This window comes from Silene latifolia, chromosome 9, assembly GCF_048544455.1.
Source record: "Silene latifolia isolate original U9 population chromosome 9, ASM4854445v1, whole genome shotgun sequence".
Taxonomy (NCBI): domain Eukaryota; kingdom Viridiplantae; phylum Streptophyta; class Magnoliopsida; order Caryophyllales; family Caryophyllaceae; genus Silene; species Silene latifolia.
This window is the reverse complement of record NC_133534.1, coordinates 118417088-118438453: the sequence shown is the minus strand read 5'-3', so window position 1 is coordinate 118438453 and position 21366 is coordinate 118417088. Positions and strand designations below refer to the sequence as shown.

Sequence of the window (21366 nt, the reverse complement as noted above, 5' to 3'; positions counted from 1 at the left end):
TCACTCCCAATCTTTGCTGAATTTTGTTTAGTTTAGTGAGAGCCACCTCAGCATTGCTCTCAATATCAAAAAACTGTTCTTGTTCAAATTTGCTTGAGCCCTTGCTTAAGGTTCTTCAATTTCTTAGCCAGCTCATACATCTTAGTTCCAGTTTGCATACAGTTCCATCCAGCTTGAACAATCTCTTTAAAGTTGGGAGCCAGACTCCACATATTGAAATATTTAAAAGGTCTGGCTCTCTTTTCATCAGCTAGATTGGCCTGTACCACACAAGGAGTGTGATCAAAGGTCCCCTCAGGCAAAAAATGTGCATACAGAAGAGGGAATTCATTTAAGCCAATCCTGGTTCACCAGGAAACGATCCAGTCTACTGTATACCCTATCAGCAGGGTATTGTTTGTTATTCCAAGTGTATAAAGCTCCCATGGCCGGGCTATCTATCACTTCACATTGATGCAAGCAGTGACTGAAGTCTTCTGCATCCTGCCTAGAAAAGGAGCCGCCCACTCTTTCATCCTCAGTCAACACACAGTTGAAATCTCCTCCAATGGCCCATGTCCCTGAAATCTTATTGGCTAGCCTGCTTAAATTAGCCCAAAGAGACCGCCTCTCAGTGCTTCCATTGAAAGCATAGACCATGGTGACATGAAAACGTTTATTGGTACTCTTATGAAGCACTGTCATATGGATATATTAGGCATCATACTCCAGAAAGTCTATGTCCCATTCATGAACCTGCCAAAGAATCCAAATTCTGCCTCCTTGATGATATGCTGAGTTTGTAGAAATACTCCAGTTACTAAAGGAATTCATGGTTGTGTGCAATTTATTTGGTTTGATTTTAGTCTCTAATAAAGCAAAGAAATTAACATTAATATTTATCAAAAATCTATTTATAACTTGCTGCTTACTCCTCCTAATCATACCCCGCACATTCCAAAACCCTAGTTTAATCATTGATCAGGGTTATGGATGAGGTGTCCCTCTGAGCTGCTGCCCTTCTCTGCTGAATCAGGAAGGAGCACTACAGTATTCCCTCCTTCTTTTACTGGTGTATGTATTGGCAATGGGGGGAATTCTTTAATCTGAACCAGAACAGGCTCTTCCTCCACCCTGGGTGCAGGGACTCTAGGTGTGACTAAAGGATTTTCAGTACTTGCCTAATCTGCAATTTTTGGCTTCTCCACTTTCCTCCAAACCTGCTTAACAGGTTTAATTAATTGGACTTTGTGAGTAGTTTGATTTTTCCCTTTTCTGCAGGTGCTTTGGTCATGCCCCAGAGTCTTGCAATTAGTACACAGCACTGGTTTCCACTCATATTCAAGTTTAACCTCCACCAATTGCTTCTTTTCATCATGAAATTTAACTTTTTCAGGGAATTTTTGATCAATTTGTACCTCTACCAGGACTCTAGCATAAGCTAATCAAGTTTTCATCTCTGTTGCATTATCCTTTTGGATATACTTGCCTACCAGTCCTGCAATTTTTGGCAAACTTTGTCCCCAAAATTTCAATGGTAAATGATGCAGCCTTAACCATGTTGGTACATTCTTATCATGCTCTTTTTCCAGTGCCACATTCTCCTGCCATGGCTTAATTATGACGGGTTTACTGTCAAATAAATAGTGTCCTGCATTCAATACCTAATCATGCATGTCTTTCGTGTTAAATCTGACAATAAATATCCCATTAGGCATGAATGAAATCTTGTCTATAGTATGCTTGTGCCATATCCTCCTCAAATACCCTTCTAGGACCGCCATGGGAGGGTTGGCTCCCAAAACATAGCCATATACAGCCTTCTTCCAATATTCTAGTTCATCATGCATGTCCTAGTCTGATAATTGAAGCAATGGTTCTGCCTCTTCTATCACCTTTGGACTCTTAGTCTTGGATACGTGCACCTATTCTCCCTGCTCCTCAGTACCAGATACTTCATCTCCTTGTGATGCGTTGTCACTTTCTTTCATTGGTTCTGCATCATCGGTTTTGGTTGTAAAAGGGTCTTTGATTTTGGTTTCTCATGGGAGGTGAGGTTCATGTTGGTTGAGGGTTTTGAACATTTTGGCTTTTGTATGAAAGATTTGGATGAAATTTGGTGTTTTCATTGTAATAGTTTGAATAAGGGGTACCACTCTTGTATGCTTGGAAAGCATTCGCTTGTTCATTGGTTCCCCTACATTCACTTTGGTCATGTCCCAAAGTTCCACAATTCTCACATATCCCACATGGGATTGATAAAGATTTCGTCATGGCATTAGCATGATGCTTTGGTGATTTTGAGGCTTCTTCAAGTCTAGCCATAGCTTTTTCAAACTTCAAATTGATGGTATCAATGTGAGCACTAAGTTGAGCACCCAATTGAGTAATGGAATCCACTTCATGCTTTCCAACTCTAGTAGCCTTGCGAGGTCTACTATATTGTGAGTTATGGACCGCCATTTCCTCAATGTTGTTTCAAGTTTGATTGTCATCAACTTCGGTGAACATTCCATTTGATCCCATGTTGAGAATGTTCCTTGAATCTTCATAAAGACCGTTCCAAAATTGTTGTACCAAGAACCACTCGCTAAGTCCATGGTGAGGACATGAGCGACAAATTCCCTTAAACCGCTCCCAAGCTTCATACAAAGATTCTTCATCCCTTTGCTTAAAGCCCGTGATTTGAGCTCTTAGCATGTTAGTCTTTTCCGGTGGATAGAACTTTTTGTAGAAAGCTAGAGCCAACTTTTTCCAAGAATCAATTCCGAGAGTAGCCTTATCAAGGCCTTTCAACCATTCTTTCGCGGTGCCAATTAGAGAAAAAGGAAATAAGACCCATCGAATTTGGTCTTGAGTTACACCGGTTTGAGAAATCGCATCACAATAGTGACAAAAAGTCTCCATATGAGAATGAGGGTCTTCACTAGGCATCCCCCCAAATTGGCTTCTTTCGACTAATTGGCTAAATGCGGATTTGGCAATAAAATTTCCGGTTAGATGTTGTGGTGTGGGAGTACCATTGGGTAGGTTCTCCTCGGTGGGTACGGAATGTGATGAAAACTTAGGCATTGTGGGTTGATTTTGTGTTGGATTTTGTGTTGGGTTCTCCTCACCTTCTCTTGCAAAAGAGTTGATGAACTCAATAGTATTTTGTTGAATATCTACAACCTCACCAATACCTCTCAAAGTTCTCCTAGCAAGTCTTCTATTGGTTGTCAAAGTTCTTTCAATTTCGCGATCAAAGGGTAACAAGTCACCTTGTGACCTTCTAGACATGCAAAATAACAAACAACTCGAAAACAATTAGAACAAACCTTGAGGAGTTTTACTTCCCCAAGGCAAAGAAAGACACAACTAATAACAATATAAGAAAATCTAAATCAAGTTAACACCGTCCCCGGCAACGGCGCCATTTTTGGTCGGACTAAATCTTTCGGTTACTTGTCGTTAGGAGCACCTAGACCAAAACACAATTTATAACTTCACAAACAACTCTATAATTAGTAAAGAGGCAAGTAAAGGTCGGATCCCAATGGACGGGAATTGAGATGAGATTTCTATTGCAACTAGTGGTGTATTAAGGGGTGTCACAATTGGGGTTTGATGTAGAAGGTCACTAAATTAAATAGCAATGAAAGTAAACAAGCAAGATGAATTAAAATAGATGTAAACAATTGATAAAAAGCACTTGGCTGTCATGGGGTCATAGGGAAAGTTTGGGTGTTGGTTTATATCTTACAATCCTAGGAAAGTTTGGGTCCCGGAGCCGAATCGATTAGATTGTACAACACCTACAAGTCGACTTAATCTTCCCTACTCAACAATATGCATGGTGTAATGAGACTCGAGTTGGTTTATGTCTTACAAGTCTCATTGAAAAGATAGGTGATGAGTAAAAAATGCAAGGATTCATAGGCTCACATTTCATCAAACATAACATGTGCATAAATTGAGATCACAATAAGCAAGCAAATAAACTATGAAAGCATATTAATTTAAGCATGAATCATTCTCCATGTTGATTTCCCCTAATTACCCATTAACCCTAGCTAAGGAAACTACTCACTCATTATCATGTTGAACATGCTAGCAAGGTTGTCAATCATACCAACAAAGTGAAACATGATGAATAAATGAAAGTGATTAACAATAATTAAAGAGGGATTAAGAGAATTATACCTACTAATGATTCCAATAATAAAGCAAAGAATAAAAGAAGTACTTGATGCTTGATTGGAAGGTTGTCAATCTCCCAATAATAACTCAAATAATCTTCAATTACCCAAAATAAAGGATGAACAAGAGAGAGATTAAGGAAATAAAACGTGTATTAAAACTTGATTAAATGTTGATTACAAGATTAAAGATAGATTTGATTGATATTAACTACACTAAAGATTGCTAAGAAGAACATCCTCTTCTAATTAGACTAATGGGGTATTATAGTGGGGATTAGGTGTATGAATTAGGGTTAACTAAGGGCTTAAATGACGATTAAGTCCCTTGTTGAGGAAACGCCGGTCTTTTTGGAAAGACTCTGGTCTCTAGGGAGACTCCGGTCTCTAGAAAACGATGTGCATCCTTCCTTGAAGCTTGAAGAAGACGAAATGGGTCTGCCTGGGAATCCGGGCGTCTTTAGCACGGGACGGGCGGATTTGGTGGTTTCTGCCCGGGCGTCTTGGGGGTGAAGACGGGGGGCGTCTTTGTGGTGAAGACACACTGATTGTGGTGGTGGAGACGGGCATCTTAAGGGTAAGACGCACGGATTGCTGGGCAGTCTTGTTTGTTCTTCTTTTCTTCCTTTTTCTTCATAAAATCCTTGGGGATTTCCTCGGGGTTGCAAGGATCTTTTCTCATCATTGCCCATCTACTATAGTATGTACAAAGGCCTTCTAATCTTGTCTGTCCTTGATGCTTGGTCATTGAATTCAATCAATTTAGCCTTATTTTGCCTTGAAAATGCAAAACACACCATGGACTTAGCGAGTGGTTCTTGGTACAACAATTTTGGAATGGTCTTTATGAAGACTCAAGAAACATTCTCAACATGGGATCAAATGGAATGTTCACCGAAGTTGATGACAATCAAACTTGGAACAAAATTGAGGAAATGGCGGTCCATAACTCACAATATAGTAGACCTCGCAAGGCTACTAGAGAATAAAAGCATGAAGTGGACTCTATTACTCAATTAGGTGCTCAACTTAGTGCTCACATTGATACCATCAATTTGAAGTTTGAAAAAGCTATGGCTAGACTTGAAGAAGCCTCAAAATCACCAAAGCATTATGTTAATGCCATAACGGCATCTTCATCAATCCCAAGTGGGATATGTGAGAATTGTGGAACTTTGGGACATGACCAAAGTGAATGTAAGGGAAAAAATGAACAAGTGAATGCTTTCCAAGCATACAAGAGTGGTACCCCTTTTTCATACTATTACAATGAAAACACCAAATTCCATCCAAATCACTCATACAAAAGCCAAAATGTTCAAAACCCTCAACCAACATACACCCCACCTTCCATGAGATACCAAAATCAAAGAACTTTTTACAACCAAAACCAAGGTTACCAAAATCAAACTCCATACAATCAACAAAATGACCAAGGTTTTGATGTTCAAAAAGCGGTCCTCTAAATGCAAAAGAATCAACAAGAGTTTTTCACTCAAATTCAAAAGGATAGTCAAGCAAAGGAAATCACCATCAACAACATCCTAGCTCACACCAAAATGTTGGAAACCCAATTAACTCAACTAGCATCTTCAAGCACACAAAGACAAAAGGGGCAATTACCACCTCAAAGTAATCCCCCAAGGCATGAAACGGTTAGTGCCATTTACCTGAGGAGTGGTACAAGGTATGAAGCACCAAAGAAGCAAGTTGAGGATGAAGTTGCGGAAGTTAGTGACAATGAAGAAGTTGTTCAAAACTCCAAGGATGGAGAACCATCAAAAGAAGAAGTTTCAAAGAAAAATGAAGACAAGGTCAAGGAGAAGGAGCCCATTGTGATTAGACTTCCTTTTCCGAGTCGTCAAGCCAAGCCCAAATTTGATGACCAACTTGGAAAATTTATGGATATTGTGAAGAATTTGGAAGTCTCAATTCCTTTCACGGAATTAATCAATCACGTGCCGGCCTATGCAAAATACATGAAAGACATCCTTACAAAGAAGAAGTCGATCCGGAAGCTTGAGACTATCTCCTTCACTAAGGTGAGTAGTGCAATACTTCAAGGGAGTTCACCTCCAAAACTTAAAGATCCGGGAAGCTTCTCAATACCGTGTACCATTGGCGACACCACGATCAACAAAGCCTTATGTGATCTAGGGGCCAGTGTGAGTGTTATGCCGTACTCGGTGAGTAAAAGGTTATGGATGGGAGAGCTTAAATGCACCAATATCACACACCAAATGGCCGATAGATCAACGAAGACACCATTAGGGATATGGGAAGATGTTCCCGTAAGAGTTGGGAAATTTTTCATCCCGGTGGACTTTGTCATTGTTGACATGGAAGAAGACTCCAACATTCCAATCATTCTAGGAAGACCTTTCTTACGCACCGCGGGTGCGGTGATTGATGTGAAGCATGGATAGCTAACTCTAGAAGTGGGAGATGAGAGCATAACTTTCAATCTTGACAAGACCATGAGAGCTCCCCGTTTGCATGAACCATAGTTTATGGTTAATCATTATAGCCGGAAGGATGATAGGAAGAAGTCGGAATTCCAATGGAAGAAGTAAATTGATGATGCTCCATTCAAAGAGCAAGTGAATTGTAACAAAGAGAGCTTTAAAAGCTCGCCAAAGTCAAGCAATGAAGAGGATGGCCTCGTTGGCCAAGACAAGAAAGTGGGAGAGTTGTCTCTATCAACTCAGGAGATCTTTAGTGATCAGGTAGATGAAGTTTATGGTCTTTGGGACGATGAGTTTGAAGGGATTTTCAATCCCTATATTGGTAATGCTATCGATAAAGACCAACATGAAGAACAACAAGGGCAAAGGACTATTGAAGATCTTTATCATGATAATAAACAAGCTTTTGACTACTTTTTCAAGGTGTTGAGCAACATCAACAACACCTTGGACATGCCCCCATGACATCTCACTAAGGATGAGAATTTGGTGGAGTCCTCCCTAAACCACCATTTGTAAATATTTCCAACTCCCTAACTTGCATTTTTATTCTTACATTGTTTTTTTGTCATTTTTGGATTTTTATGCTTTGATCAAGGTAATTATCATATTTGAGAGAAGTGAGGGAGGGACTAATGATTTAATTGATGTGTAGTGCTTTAGCTTAGTGTGAGGATAGCAATTGCCTAGGCTATTCATGCCTTAGTAGTGCCCCTACAATGAAGAACACGGGATTTGAAGAATGAAAAATGACAAGGGATATGCAAGTGCACGGATGGAACTGAATCCGGGTAGACAGGGAGAATCCGAGCGTCCTTAAGGGGAATCCGCTCGTCTTTAGGGAATCCGAGCGTCTTTTGCAAAATCCGTCCGTCCATTTTAACTGCAAAATTGAAAATTTGGGACTGTTGAAGAATCCGAGCGTCCCAGCAGAGAAGACGCTCGTTTTGAAGAATCCGCTCGTCTTTGCAGAAAGACGCCCGTCTTTTTGCCAGTGCAAAATAAGAAAGCTTGCTGTATCAGAATCCTCCCGTCTTCAGCATAATCCGCTCGTCTCGCAGTCAAAGAATCCGAGCGTCCCAGCTGAATAGGCGAGAATCCTGAACCCAGAATAGGCAGAATCCGGGAGTCCCGAAGGAAAACGCCCGTCTTCCCCTGCAGTTTCAAAATTTTCGGGTGTTTTAAATACCCCCTCCCACATTCATTCCTTCATTCATACATTCAAAACACTACCCATAAACCCCAAATCTCAAAACCCTCATCCTCTCCATCACCAAAACAAGATTTCCTCAACCAAATTCAACAAAATCAAATCCAAACTTCCTTTTAACAACAATTAATCACTTATCCTCCAACAATAATCAATCCAAGCACCAAAATCTTCAACCTTTGAGTCGATTTTCGAAATACAAAGGCAAAGCCTTTCATCTTAAAATCGATTTGGGTATACTTGGAAACTGAAGATTTTCACTCTTTTCTTGGTATAATCATCAATGACAAGAACAAAAGGATCAACAAAGGCACCTAAGGCAAAGGCACTCTCAACAAGGCAACAATGTCTTCAAGCAAAGAAAGCCTCATTGGCTATGGTGGTTGCTAGTGCAAACTTGGAAGTTCAACAACAACAAAATCCTCCCTTGGAAGCAACAACATCATCAACTCCGGAAATTGCTCAATTATCAAACTATCCGGAGGTAATTTTCATTTCTAACTCCCATAGGGATACATTTGCCAAGTATGCTAAGAAATCCTTTCTACCCACCAAATTCATATGTGAAGTTGCCTTGAACAAATTGGGTGTCCTTGAACAAACAAAAGCCTTCTTTAAAGTCATGGGGTTGGGAAAATTGTTTGCTACAAGAGAATTGACATACCCCTCCCTTACCTTGGAATTCTTGAGTTCTTTGAAAGTAACTAAGGTAGAGACTAGAGAAAACATCGAGTTCCGCCTTGCCAATGTGAATAGGCGCATCACCTTTGATGACTTGAGTAAAGCATTAGGTCTTAGTGATTCACCCCGTTATTATAAGAAGCCCGAAAAGTATGACCCCGCTTCTCTTTGGGAGGCGATTTCCGGGAGGAAATTTGAGAACTTTCATGCTAGTCGTGCTCTATTAGTCCACCATCCGGGCATTAGAGTGTGACACAAGGTCATCGGGAATACTATCATTGCAAGAAAAGACACTAACCACTTTACCAAGCTCGATTGTGTTCTACTTGAGTCGGCCTTAAATATTGGAAGGGAATTCACCAAGCCTTACAATTCTCTAAGGATTTTGGTCGAAAGATGGCTCAATGTTGATTGTGGAAAGCAAGACACCACTTTTATTGTAAATGGAGGTCTAGTTACTCTCTTGGCCAAGTACTTTGATCCGAATTTCAACAAGGATAGCAAGAATGTGGCGAAAAAAGGGGGTCATCTCATTGACATGGATGCCATGATTAACAAGTACAAGTGGGTTACACATAATCCTCTTGACACCAAATATGGGTGGCTCACCTGTAATACTCCGTATTTATGAGCCTCTGGTACTCTATCGAGTAGGCCTTACTCTGTCGAGTAAGGGTGAGTTGCGTTTTAAAATAGTTTCTGACCTGTTGCGTACTCGATCGAGTAACGTGGGTACTCGATCGAGTAAGGGGGCACTCGATCGAGTACCTTAGCTACTCGATCGAGTAGCCGGTTTACGGGGAGTTATTTCTCGGGTTTTGTTAATTATGCGATTAAGGTATATAATCTTTTCCGTCATTGTTCTTAAACACTTTACAAAACCTAAATTACTGTCAAGAGAGAAAGCAAGTACGTTCATCACTTTAATCGCATTGTTAGCAAATCCCGTAGTTTGGAAGGTCAGATTTCACCTTTCTTTCTACCGTTGAGATCCTTGCGTCGAGGGTAAGATCTATGTACCGTTTTTATAGTTTTTCCTTTAAGTTGGTTAAACCCTAATATGGGGATTAGGGGGTTTTTGTGTAGATTGTGATTTGGTAGTGTCTATGTGTTTGTATGATAGGAGGAGGTTTTGTAGAAGAGGTTTTTTGATTCAGTTGTTGATACCGTCTGGCTGTTGTGCTTTCCAGGTAGGATTTCCTACTCAGTATTAGTCCCATAATGGGATGATTGTTGATGTGTTGAGATTGATTGTTTAATATCGTAATTGTATTGCGACGGCTGTGATTGTGATTGTTTGTCTCTAGTTCTCGAGATGCGTTCTCGGCTGAGTGGAGTCACTTGCAGGAGTGGCTTCACGCCCTAGTTTCGCCTCCTGTGGAACCCGCCACAGGAGGGATGTGCACATTAATGGACAGGGTTATCGCTCTGTATGATGAGCGGGGCTTAGGTGGGAACGGCTGCGGTCCCCCACTGGTAGGGCTGGTCCAGTGGACAGTCGGTGATTGAGATTGATGGGACTGGTGTGATTGTGTGTGTGTGACGGTGTAAGCTGTCTGTTTGTCGTATTGTTGATATATATATATAAGTTGTGTGATTAGTACTGACCTCGGTTGTTGTTTGTAAAACCTACGGTGATCCATTCGGGGATGGTGAGCAGTAATTGAGCAGGTTTGAGTTGAGTACTGGGATAACTGGGCTGTGCTACTGTCTAACGATAAAAGTCTTCCGCTGTAGCTTTGCTAGTTTTATAACATTTCAGTTAATTCAGTAGACAGTTGGTTTGAGAAGCTGTCTCGTATTTTGGTATTTGGTTTCAGTTGTAACCTTTCACTAAACTTATATTATTTAAAGTTGTTTCGTTATTGTCTTTTCATTTGTCATATAGGTTAGGTGGTGTGACGAGTGAAGTGAAGTATGAGAGTTTTTTAAGTAAGAGAGCCTTGGATATGTGCATGGCGTGTGTTTAGATTATAGGTGGTTATCTTTGACATGCGGTGGTGATGAGGATAATGAAAAGATATATCTAGGATTTAGTATTAGTGAGTTACGAGGACGTAACATTTATCTTAAGAGGAGTAGGATGCGATAAAAGAGATTTTGATGGTTGTGCATATGGTAGTATATTCGCAGTAGAGTGTTGGTGTAACATAAAGAATGAAGTTGTATATTTTGTGGTTGATGTTGTTACAAGGCCATGGTCGTGCTTGTAGTAGTGTGATGCTTCAGAGTGTGAGAATATTTTATATAGTGTTGACAGTTGGAGGATGATGTTATGAGTCTGAGTAAACTTCGAGGATGAAGTTCCTTTTAAGGGTGGTAGAATGTAACATTCCGTTTGATGTTATGGGTATTTTGATATTGGTTTGGCTCTGGATGATATATTACGGAGCTAGTTGGTAGTGTATGGAGTTAGTGTTGAGAGAGATATAATGGAGTTGATACGATATCGTGAGCCATGTTGTGGAGGTAAGAATAGTTAGTGAAGTTGGTGTTACGAGTTCATGTTTGGGTTGGAGTTTTGTTTTGAATTCTTAGTCACGTTGTTGTGTCTTGATCGAGTTAGTATTTTTGTTTTTGAGTATGGGTTGAACTTCGGGGACGAAGTTCTATTTAAGGAGGGAAGACTGTAATACTCCGTATTTATGAGCCTCTGGGTACTCTATCAAGTAGGCCTTACTCTGTTGAGTAAGGGTGAGTTGCGTTTTAAAATAGTTTCTGACCTGTTGGGTACTCGATCGAGTAACGTGGGTAGGCACTCGATCGAGTACCTTAGCTACTCGATCGAGTAGCCGGTTTACGGGGAGTTATTTCTCGGGTTTTGTTAATTATGCGATTAAGGTATACAATCTTTTCCGTCATTGTTCATAAACACTTTTCAAAACCTAAATTACTGTCAAGAGAGAAAGCAAGTACGTTCATCACTTTAATCGCATTGTTAGAAAATCCCGGAGTTTGGAAGGTCGGATTTCACCTTTCGTTATACCGTTGAGATCCTTGCGTCGAGGGTAAGATCTATGTACCGTTTTTATAGTTTTTCCTTTAAGTTGGTTAAACCCTAATATGGGGATTAGGGGGTTTTTGTGTAGATTGTGATTTGGTAGTGTCTATGTGTTTGTATGATAGGAGGAGGTTTTGTAGAAGAGGCTTTTTGATTCAGCTGTTGATACCGTCTGGCTGTTGTGCTTTCCAGGTAGGATTTCCTACTCAGTATTAGTCCCATAATGGGATCATTGTTGATGTGTTGAGATTGATTTTTTAATATCGTAATTGTATTGTGACGGCTGTGATTGTGATTGTTTGTCTCTGGTTCTCGAGATGCGTTCTCGGCTGAGTGGAGTCACTTGCTGGAGTGGCTTCACGCCCTAGTTTCGCCTCATGTGGAACCCGCCACAGCAGGGATGTGCACATTAATGGACAGGGTTATCGCTCGGTATGATGAGCGGGGCTTAGGTGGGAACGGCTGCGGTCCCCCACTAGCAGGGCTGGTCCAGTGGACAGTCGGTGATTGAGATTGATGGGACTGGTGTGATTGTGTGTGTGTGACGGTGTAAGCTGTCTGTTTGTCGTATTGTTGATATATATATAAGTTGTGTGATTAGTACTGACCCCGGTTGTTGTTTGTAAAACCTGCGGTGATCCATTCGGGGATGGTGAGCGATAATTGAGCGAGTTTGAGTTAAATCTTTGGGATAGCTGGGATATGCCACCGTCTGACGATAGAAGTCTTCCGCTGTATCTTTGCTAGTTTTATAACATTTCAGTTAATTCAGTAGACAGTTGGTTTGAGAACCTGTATCGTATTTGTTGGGAAATGTGTCCTCAACAATAGTGCGATCATATGATTTAAATATCATTATTAAATCTCATTTCAAGAATACGGAAGGGATGATACTTTACATATATATATAGTCAATCGTCCACACATATCGGTAATGATTGGGTGGCTAGAGTTTGACATTACTGTCGTGCGACGGTGGTGATCATTGATCCCTTAAGGTCACACCTAAAGGACGATTCCCTTAATTGAAAAAGATTAATTAATTGTATGACGATACGAGTTAATTAATTCCTTAAAATTGACTAAAGTTAGTCGAACAAATTACTTGGAGAGATTTCGAGTTTTGAACTCGAGGCACGGAAATTATTATTTAATTATGTGATAATTAATTATTTGAGACGGGAATTAATAATTAACGGTTAATTATTAAAATTTGTACTAATTAACTAATGTGATTAGTATTGGCACGTAAAATATATGTGCAGTTGTATACGTATATTTACAGAGTGTTGTTGATCAAATTAATCGGAAATTATTTGAACATAAGACGATGTTTAAAATAAAATTACACGTGTTTGTGCGACAAATATAAGAACCAAAATGGACCCGTAAATGGGTCATTTGTACCGTGTAAAACATGCCTTGTTTTGTGTGCACTAGACACAAAAGAGACAAGTTTAAAGCATGCCTTGATTTCTATTGGTTACTCTAACCAAGGCATTTTTTGTCTAACCCATGCACAAAAGCTATTGGGCATAAAAAAGACAAAAACAACACTCCCTATACCCACTCTAATTTTCGGCCACTTCCCCATACAATGAATTATTATTGTTGTTATTCATCTTATGAGATGACAAGAAAAAGGGTGAGAAAAATCAAGATTCTCTCTAAAATTACACATGAAGTTTTGTGTTCTTTTGTTCATAAAAATTCTAATAAACTCCATATTATACTAGTGTAGTATTTATACACTTATTAGATTTATTTTAAGGTTACTTACATCAAGATCTAGTTAATCTTTATGTGGGTATTTTGGGTTAGTCTTGGGTGCAATCAAGAGGAGGTTTTCTACTTTGAAAACTTGGGTTATGGAGGATCATCCCAAAGTATTTGAGCTCAAGAACTAACAAGAAGGAGATCTTGTTGGTGCCCAATATGACCGAATTTTATATGGTAAGAATATGATTTCTTCTCTTATCTTATTGTTTGCATGCATAAGATCCGTAATTAATTTTATGACAAATTTTTAGACATATATGAGTATGTTAATATGTATATGAATCTACATTTCCTTCAATCGGTATCATGAGCCACGGTTGTTTGCATGCAAATTGGTTAAAAGTTTTTCCGAGTTATATGAATAACAAATAAAACTTGTAAAATTTGTGTTATTATGATATATCACGAAATTATTACATGCATGTTAATATTTCTGGTCCTAAAGTGTTTTAGGATATTTTGGTTAATTGTTCGGATTTTTATTGTTCATAATTTACAATAATGGCATTTAAATGTGATTTTATGAGTAAAAATGTCATTTTTGGTCTAAAAATAGCTATACTTCGAATTTTTACTTGGTTTTTGGATATGTTGTTACATATATTATTTTGACATAACCTGCAAATTTTCATAATTTTTGGACTTGTTATGCTCGAAAAATGAATTTTTCATTATTAAATTCGGATTTAAGAGAAAAATAGGTTAATATGAGTTAAATTTCGAATCTGGTCATAGAAAATTAATATGTTGTCACATGCAATTTTACAAGATGTGTGTAAAATAATTGGCTATAAAAAAGTCTTTTAGCATGATTTATGAATTTTTGAAGAAAAATTAGCATAAATAGTGACATTATTAGTGAAAATTAATAAAACATAATCTATGACTTAGGAAAAACGTCTAATGTTGCATTTTATTATATTTTTCAGATCTAAAATTGAAAAGTTAATGAAAATAATTTTTCCATGTTTTTATGATTATTTTATTAAATATCGATAAACCGCAACATTGTTTTTCCTAAAATTTTCAAATTTTTAACCTAAGATTTTGAACATTATGAGTGTCATGGAATTTTTCCAGAATGTTCATGAATTTAAATTTCAAATTTCAAATTTATTTGAAATTTTGTGATTTATTTGAAGTTTAATAGCTTATTTTTGTATTTTTGGTCCATTTATGAACAATTTTGTAAATAAAAGTTAATTATGGTCAAATTATTAGTGAAGACTATATTTTGAGTCCTAAGAGGTTAGGGTAATTAACTTATGCATAAATATGAGTTTATGTATTTTTGTGATTATAAAATGTTGAAATCACGCAAATCCGTAAAAACCGAGTAATATACGATATTGGCTAATTAAAGGCGATTTAGCATAAAATTGAGCATGTTTATACATATTATAATGCTGCATTTTCCTTATGATTGTCATAATTTTAATTTATGTAATTTTGAATTATGTAATTTTACTTAGTATGGCCTTAGGTTTTTAATTGGTATTTCCCGAAATGTATGGGAATATCGATTCGGTTGTAATTTTTATTGTGATCTCGTATCACCGTTTTGTAATTTAATAGATTTATTTTATTTTAGTTACAAATGTATAATAGGAATTATGTAATTTGTTATGTAATTTTATTCATTCCGGAGTTCCTAAAGACGGATTTCTTCAAGAATGGCGATACATAAAAACGGTGTTACCTCGAGATGCGTGCCATAACCGAAGTTCAAGGGACCAATGGAGTTGGTTTCCGAATTTGTAATAGATTAAGAGTTTTTCTATTTTAGGAAAGGCCATACTAGGATTTATTTATCTTTTTGCTTGCATTTTATTTTATGTCACATGCATCGCTAAATCGCCACAACTAAAACATGCATTGTCTTTTTAATCGAGTTTATCGACCGTGTCAATTACAATTATCGTAGTTCACCGCTTTAGTTCACTTAAAACGTGATAGATAATAAATTGACATGACCTCTCGCTAAAAATAAACAATTGAGACTTAGCCTTACCAAAAATTAGAAACCCATGAAGTACCAGTTTCGCAAGGGGAGTTGAGCCGGCTTTACCGTAAGACAAACCTTGTTACGTTGGTGAAGTGGGGTGATAAATGTCTATCCACCGAATTTATGTTAATGAAGGGTATTTCGGCACACCGTGCCCTAAGTTGATATGAGTTTGGATCATGGACACATTTATTCGAAATTTGGGTTGAACTCAACGAAAGTATTCACGACGTATTTCCGGATGTGTTTCGGGCTAAAGATAAGTATTAATGTAATTTTATCGACCAAGAGTTCTAAAAGTAGAATCGATTAAAGAGTTAATCCACCGAGTTATATTGACGAGGGGTATTTCGGCACACCGTGCCCCAAGTTAATATGAATTTGGATCTTGGAATCATTTATCATAGTTGGGTAGAGGTCACTATGTAAATGCTTTACTTGTTATTTACAAGTATTATTAAAACGATAAATGTTGAGTTTTCCACTATTCCGTTATCATATTGTTCTATTTCTTTACCACAATTCATATACGATATCATTTCGATTTTTGACTCAAATCTCCATTAATCCATCGTAACTAAAGACAAATATGAATTTGCTTCTAAAACCTCAAATAAACCATTGCTAAGGATCTCTTGTAAAGAGTATAGATTAAAGTTATTCATTATCAAACAGGTTTTTGATTCTTGACTAACACATCTACTTACAATGGATTGTTATTCATATACTTAATTGAATTAAGTACCTTGAAGCGATAAATTGTTTTGGTAATTAGTTTTGTCAGAATTCGTAATTGACCAAAATAACGCAACCACTTCAATGATAGTTTTAAGACTAAAACGAACAAATGAAGAGTAATCTTCATGAATTCAATTTTGCTTCTCAAAGCAAAGACTCATTGAAATAAGTGGGAGCATTCTCTTAAACCGTTAAGATGAAGACGAGGTTCAAGAAGTAAAGATTATAATGGAATTGATACAAGGTAATGTTAAAGGTAAAGTTGTTGAGAATAACGATACTAAACCTATCAATCCCGACCGATAAAGTTTCCATTATCTTAAAATGTTAGACACGAGAAAGGAAACTACCCCAAATTATTGAAGAATCAACAAGTTAGTTGTGGGACATCTAATGGGACCTTCTTCTTTAAAAATGTTTATTTGATTAAACATAAAATTTTGCTAGTACTACTTCGTCTATATTAGAAACCAATGGAGGTTTTCATCATTGTACTTGATACATAGGATGATTAGAATATGACGACTAGCAACAATGATATCGAGAGACAGAGTAATTGTGTACTCAATCTAGTTTTTGGATTTAAAGTTGTACTTAATTATGACTATTAAGTGCATAAACTCTAAATAAGAAATATAAACTTGTTAAGATACAAAAGAGGTTTTCACCTTTGTGACCCTTTACACCATGATTTGATGTATGGCTAGCCCATCATCAAGGTGATTATATTCTAAACCAAACTAGAATGATATATCATGAAGATGATGTAAGACTCAAATTGGTAACCCAAGATTAAACCTTAAATTTTGGAATGATGAACGCAAAGAGTTATCGAGTACTCTTGAAACCATTAGATTGTTAATGGTGTATGCGTATCTTGTATTCAAAGCAAGATGTCTCGTGCCTTTTGGTTGAAAAGGAGATCGAGTTTGTAAATCATCGATCCAAAATAGGTTGATCATTTTCTTTTACCAACGATTTAAGTTGACGATAATATGTTCACTTAATAAGGTAAATAGAGAAATCTTTGAAGAATTTCAAAGAGTTCAAGGAATCACGATTTAGTCGTGATGGGATTATCAAAGTGAAGACTTTGATATAAGCCAAATGAATTGTGATATAGTATCACAAATTAATCTCTCTTAACACGTATTATGGGATAATGTATGATTGGATAAGAATTCAAACGCTATTCGATATGGTTTGGATTTCAATCAAGTTACTTTGAGTTACTTGATCCTTTTGGGGATTTTATCATTTTTGTCTAAATTATTTTTCCACTAAATCGAATCATATGAGATATGAAATGGTAAGGGTACCATGGTTGTAAGTTTTCACAAAGAAACAAATGCTCATTTTTCCCTCTTCAATTAACACGAGTACGACGGGTTTGCGGCTCGTGAAGCTGTCTTTCTAAAATACAAGTTTATTTTTAGAAGACAGAGTGGGAGAAATTATTCAAGAGCCACAAAGAATGCCACAGAGAATGTTATGTCGCAAGAAACTGGTCTTTCTTGGCTACATGAGACATTTTGTGTAAGACATTGTTTCTTTAAAACCTAGGAGGTTAAATTCGTCACTTGTTAAAAATGATGAATTCATGCTACTTTTAAGAAAGTAAAGAGCTTATAACTTACAAAAGAAATTGTTTGATTCAAGTTGATTACTTCTAGAAAGTAATGAACATATGACTTACATAAGAGTGTTTAAAGTCACAACTCAATACAAGGCTTAGAGCCATAAAAATCCGAAACAAAAGGGCTTGATTAGTGACAAAGGGTTTTGCACTAATAAAGAGAGATTTCAATGCAAGATTGGTCGCAAAGGGTTTTTGCACTAATTGAAATGCTTAAGTCTATTTGGATCTTCTTAGGGATTGTGTTCATTATGAGGTTATGAAATACATAGCAAGTGAATCTAAAACCCACTTCTTCAATAGAAGGAATGTATTCAATACATATCTTGAGTTTTGAAGATTCTTGCAATCCTAAGATAATGTGAAACTTAAGAGAGGGTCTTAAGTAGGACATCAATGAGTTGGAATCAACATCTCGATCATGTGATAAAACATTTCTCGATAAGTCGAGAAGTTGTGTTTACACATGGAGTTTAGTGGGAGTTACAGAAGTTTTAATTAGTCTTATATGTGGATGACATATTGATCATTGCGAATGATTTAAGACTTTTGGAGTATTATAATACATCTTTAATATACGGATTTATGAAGATAAATCCACGTGATATTAGCGTCAATAAGAAGTCTTATGTAGATAAGATTCATGACCAGTTCAATTAAATTGAACATATTTGATTGGTTTCATTTACTTCATTTGCTTGGATCAATTAAATGAGTAATGATGTATAACACTTCATATACTTTGAGTATGATGAATTGTTTTTCAAAATCGAATTTAAGTAATCTTTACCTAGTATGTAAAGATTACCCTTAAGTGCTTGCAGAAGCATTAAGGAAGTAAAGCAAAGTGTTTATGATGCAATTTTGTGTAAGGGTGTTACACAAGTGACAATTGACAATTGAGATTGCGCATGGTTTCCGACAAAACCATAATCAAAACACATCAGAATGGTTAAGATACCATTGTGGTTATGATATTTAAGAAGTAGATTTTCGAGAATCGTTCTAGGCAATAAAGAACAATGAGAGAAATTTATAACGGAAATTGAGTACACTTGCAATCATGAGATGTGCAAGAGGATGAGTCTCGCACACTGTGAAAACATTGGGAGCTATTCTTAGGCTTAGAGGGCCTATGTCTTGATTGGATCTCGACACGTACTCAGAAAGTTTTGTAATGCAAATGTATACATTACAAAGGAAAACGAGTATGTAGTGAGGTTGAGTAAGGTACAAGAAGTTGATAAAACCTACTAACCAAAGCCTTCTCAAAGGCTAAACATGATGAGTCATGTCATTTCAATTGAATTGAAATGAACAACTACGTACAAGATCAAATTAGATTATAGAACATGAAATAGTAATCAGGCATTGACTATTCATGTGTGATAATCGCATTTGTCGTTCGAGTTTTATTTTAAAACTCTTTTATTATACTTTGTTACATCCAAACGGGTTGTAGAGACAACGTTGAACCCCGTTAAAGTGAACACGGATTAGCATTGTATTCGCCCATAGTCACTTGTATGAGGTGACGTCTTGAAGTGACTAGAGTGTGATGCGATTGATGGCAAGTTCAAGTGCCATACAGTCATGTGAGATGACTAGTCGATCACATAGGCGGATTGTTAGGAACATTTTGTCGGGCCTGATGACCGCTTATAGAGTTCTGGCAAATTTATAAAGCCTGGTCGTGGCGAGAGCTACTATAGTATTCTAATGAGTCGATTCTTTTGACTAAAGACTATTCGCCTAAGATGGCACAGTTTCAGATTAACTTTGATTTGTGTTACTACGACCTTCGTAAATGGGGTCAAATGGGCATATTTTGGGTTATGATGGTGTGGCTAGTCGAAGGGAATAAGTGCGATAGGAATTGTCCACCCCCTTGTCGGGGTTAAAACAATATCTCAGGGCCACTCGAGGAGTAATGAACTCGAAATGCGTGGCCACGCTCGGAAGGTATCCATGGTGGATAATTCCGGTCAATCAATTATTCTCCGGATCGAGGAAACCACTCTCGATGTGATCACTTGCAAGTACGACCCGAAAGACACCTTGCATTGAGTGGGAGATAGTAATAGGACAAGAGAATTGGTGACGCACACTTGTCGAGGACAAGTGGGAGATTGTTGGGAAATGTGTCCTCAACAATAGTGCGATCATATGATTTAAATATCATTATTAAATCTCATTTCAAGAATACGGAAGGGATGATACTTTACATATATATATAGTCAACTGGTCCACACATATCGGTAATGATTGGGTGGCTAGAGTTTGACATTATTGTCGTGCGACGGTGGTGATCAATTGATCCCTTAAGGTCACACCTAAAGGACGATTCCCTTAATTGAAAAAGATTAATTAATTGTATGACGATACGAGTTAATTAATTCCTTAAAATTGACTAAAGTTAGTCGAACAAATTACTTGGAGAGATTTCGAGTTTTGAACTCGAGGCACGGAAATTATTATTTAATTATGTGATAATTAATTATTTGAGACGGGAATTAATAATTAACGGTTAATTATTAAAATTTGTACTAATTAACTAATGTGATTAGTATTGGCACGTAAAATATATGTCCAATTGTATACGTATATTTACGGAGTGTTGTTGATCAAATTAATCGGAAATTATTTGAACATAAGACGATGTTTAAAATAAAATTACACGTGTTTGTGCGACAAATATAAGAACCAAAATGGACCCGTAAATGGGTCATTTGTACCGTGTAAAACATGCCTTGTTTTGTGTGCACTAGACACAAAAGAGACAAGTTTAAAGCATGCCTTGATTTCTATTGGTTACTCTAACCAAGGCATTTTTTGTCTAACCCATGCACAAAAGCTATTGGGCATAAAAAAGACAAAAACAACACTCCCTATACCCACTCTAATTTTCGGCCACTTCCCCATACAATGAATTATTATTGTTGTTATTCATCTTATGAGATGACAAGAAAAAGGGTGAGAAAAATCAAGATTCTCTCTAAAATTACACATGAAGTTTTGTGTTCTTTTGTTCATAAAAATTCTAATAAACTCCATATTATACTAGTGTAGTATTTATACACTTATTAGATTTATTTTAAGGTTACTTACATCAAGATCTAGTTAATCTTTATGTGGGTATTTTGGGTTAGTCTTGGGTGCAATCAAGAGGAGGTTTTCTACTTTGAAAACTTGGGTTATGGAGGATCATCCCAAAGTATTTGAGCTCAAGAACTAACAAGAAGGAGATCTTGTTGGTGCCCAATATGACCGAATTTTATATGGTAAGAATATGATTTCTTCTCTTATCTTATTGTTTGCATGCATAAGATCCGTAATTAATTTTATGACAAATTTTTAGACATATATGAGTATGTTAATATGTATATGAATCTACATTTCCTTCAGTATTTTGGTATTTGGTTTCAGTTGTAACCTTTCACTAAACTTATATTATTTAAAGTTGTTTCGTTATTGTCTTATGAATATCATGCCTCGGGTAACCGAGATGGTGGCATCCTTATAACTGAGTGGTCCTGGTAAGGCACTTGGAGTATGGGGGTGTTACATCACCAACGATTCTAGATCTTTTACTTTGCCTTCCAAGTTATGTCGTTTGAGTGTCCATCGGACGAACTACCTTCTTCCCCTCTCAAAGGAAGCCGAATACATCATCCGTCAACAAAGGGGTGAAATT

General features: G+C 37.1%; 1 non-coding gene across 1 annotated transcript; it reads left to right on the top strand.

The window, feature by feature from the left end:
• The first annotated feature begins 2572 nt into the window (after nt 1-2572).
• LOC141603045 (small nucleolar RNA R71) lies at nt 2573-2679 on the top strand. The gene has a single exon (XR_012524944.1). It is a non-coding gene; the product is annotated as a small nucleolar RNA R71 (small nucleolar RNA).
• Nucleotides 2680-21366: the final 18687 nt, after the last annotated feature.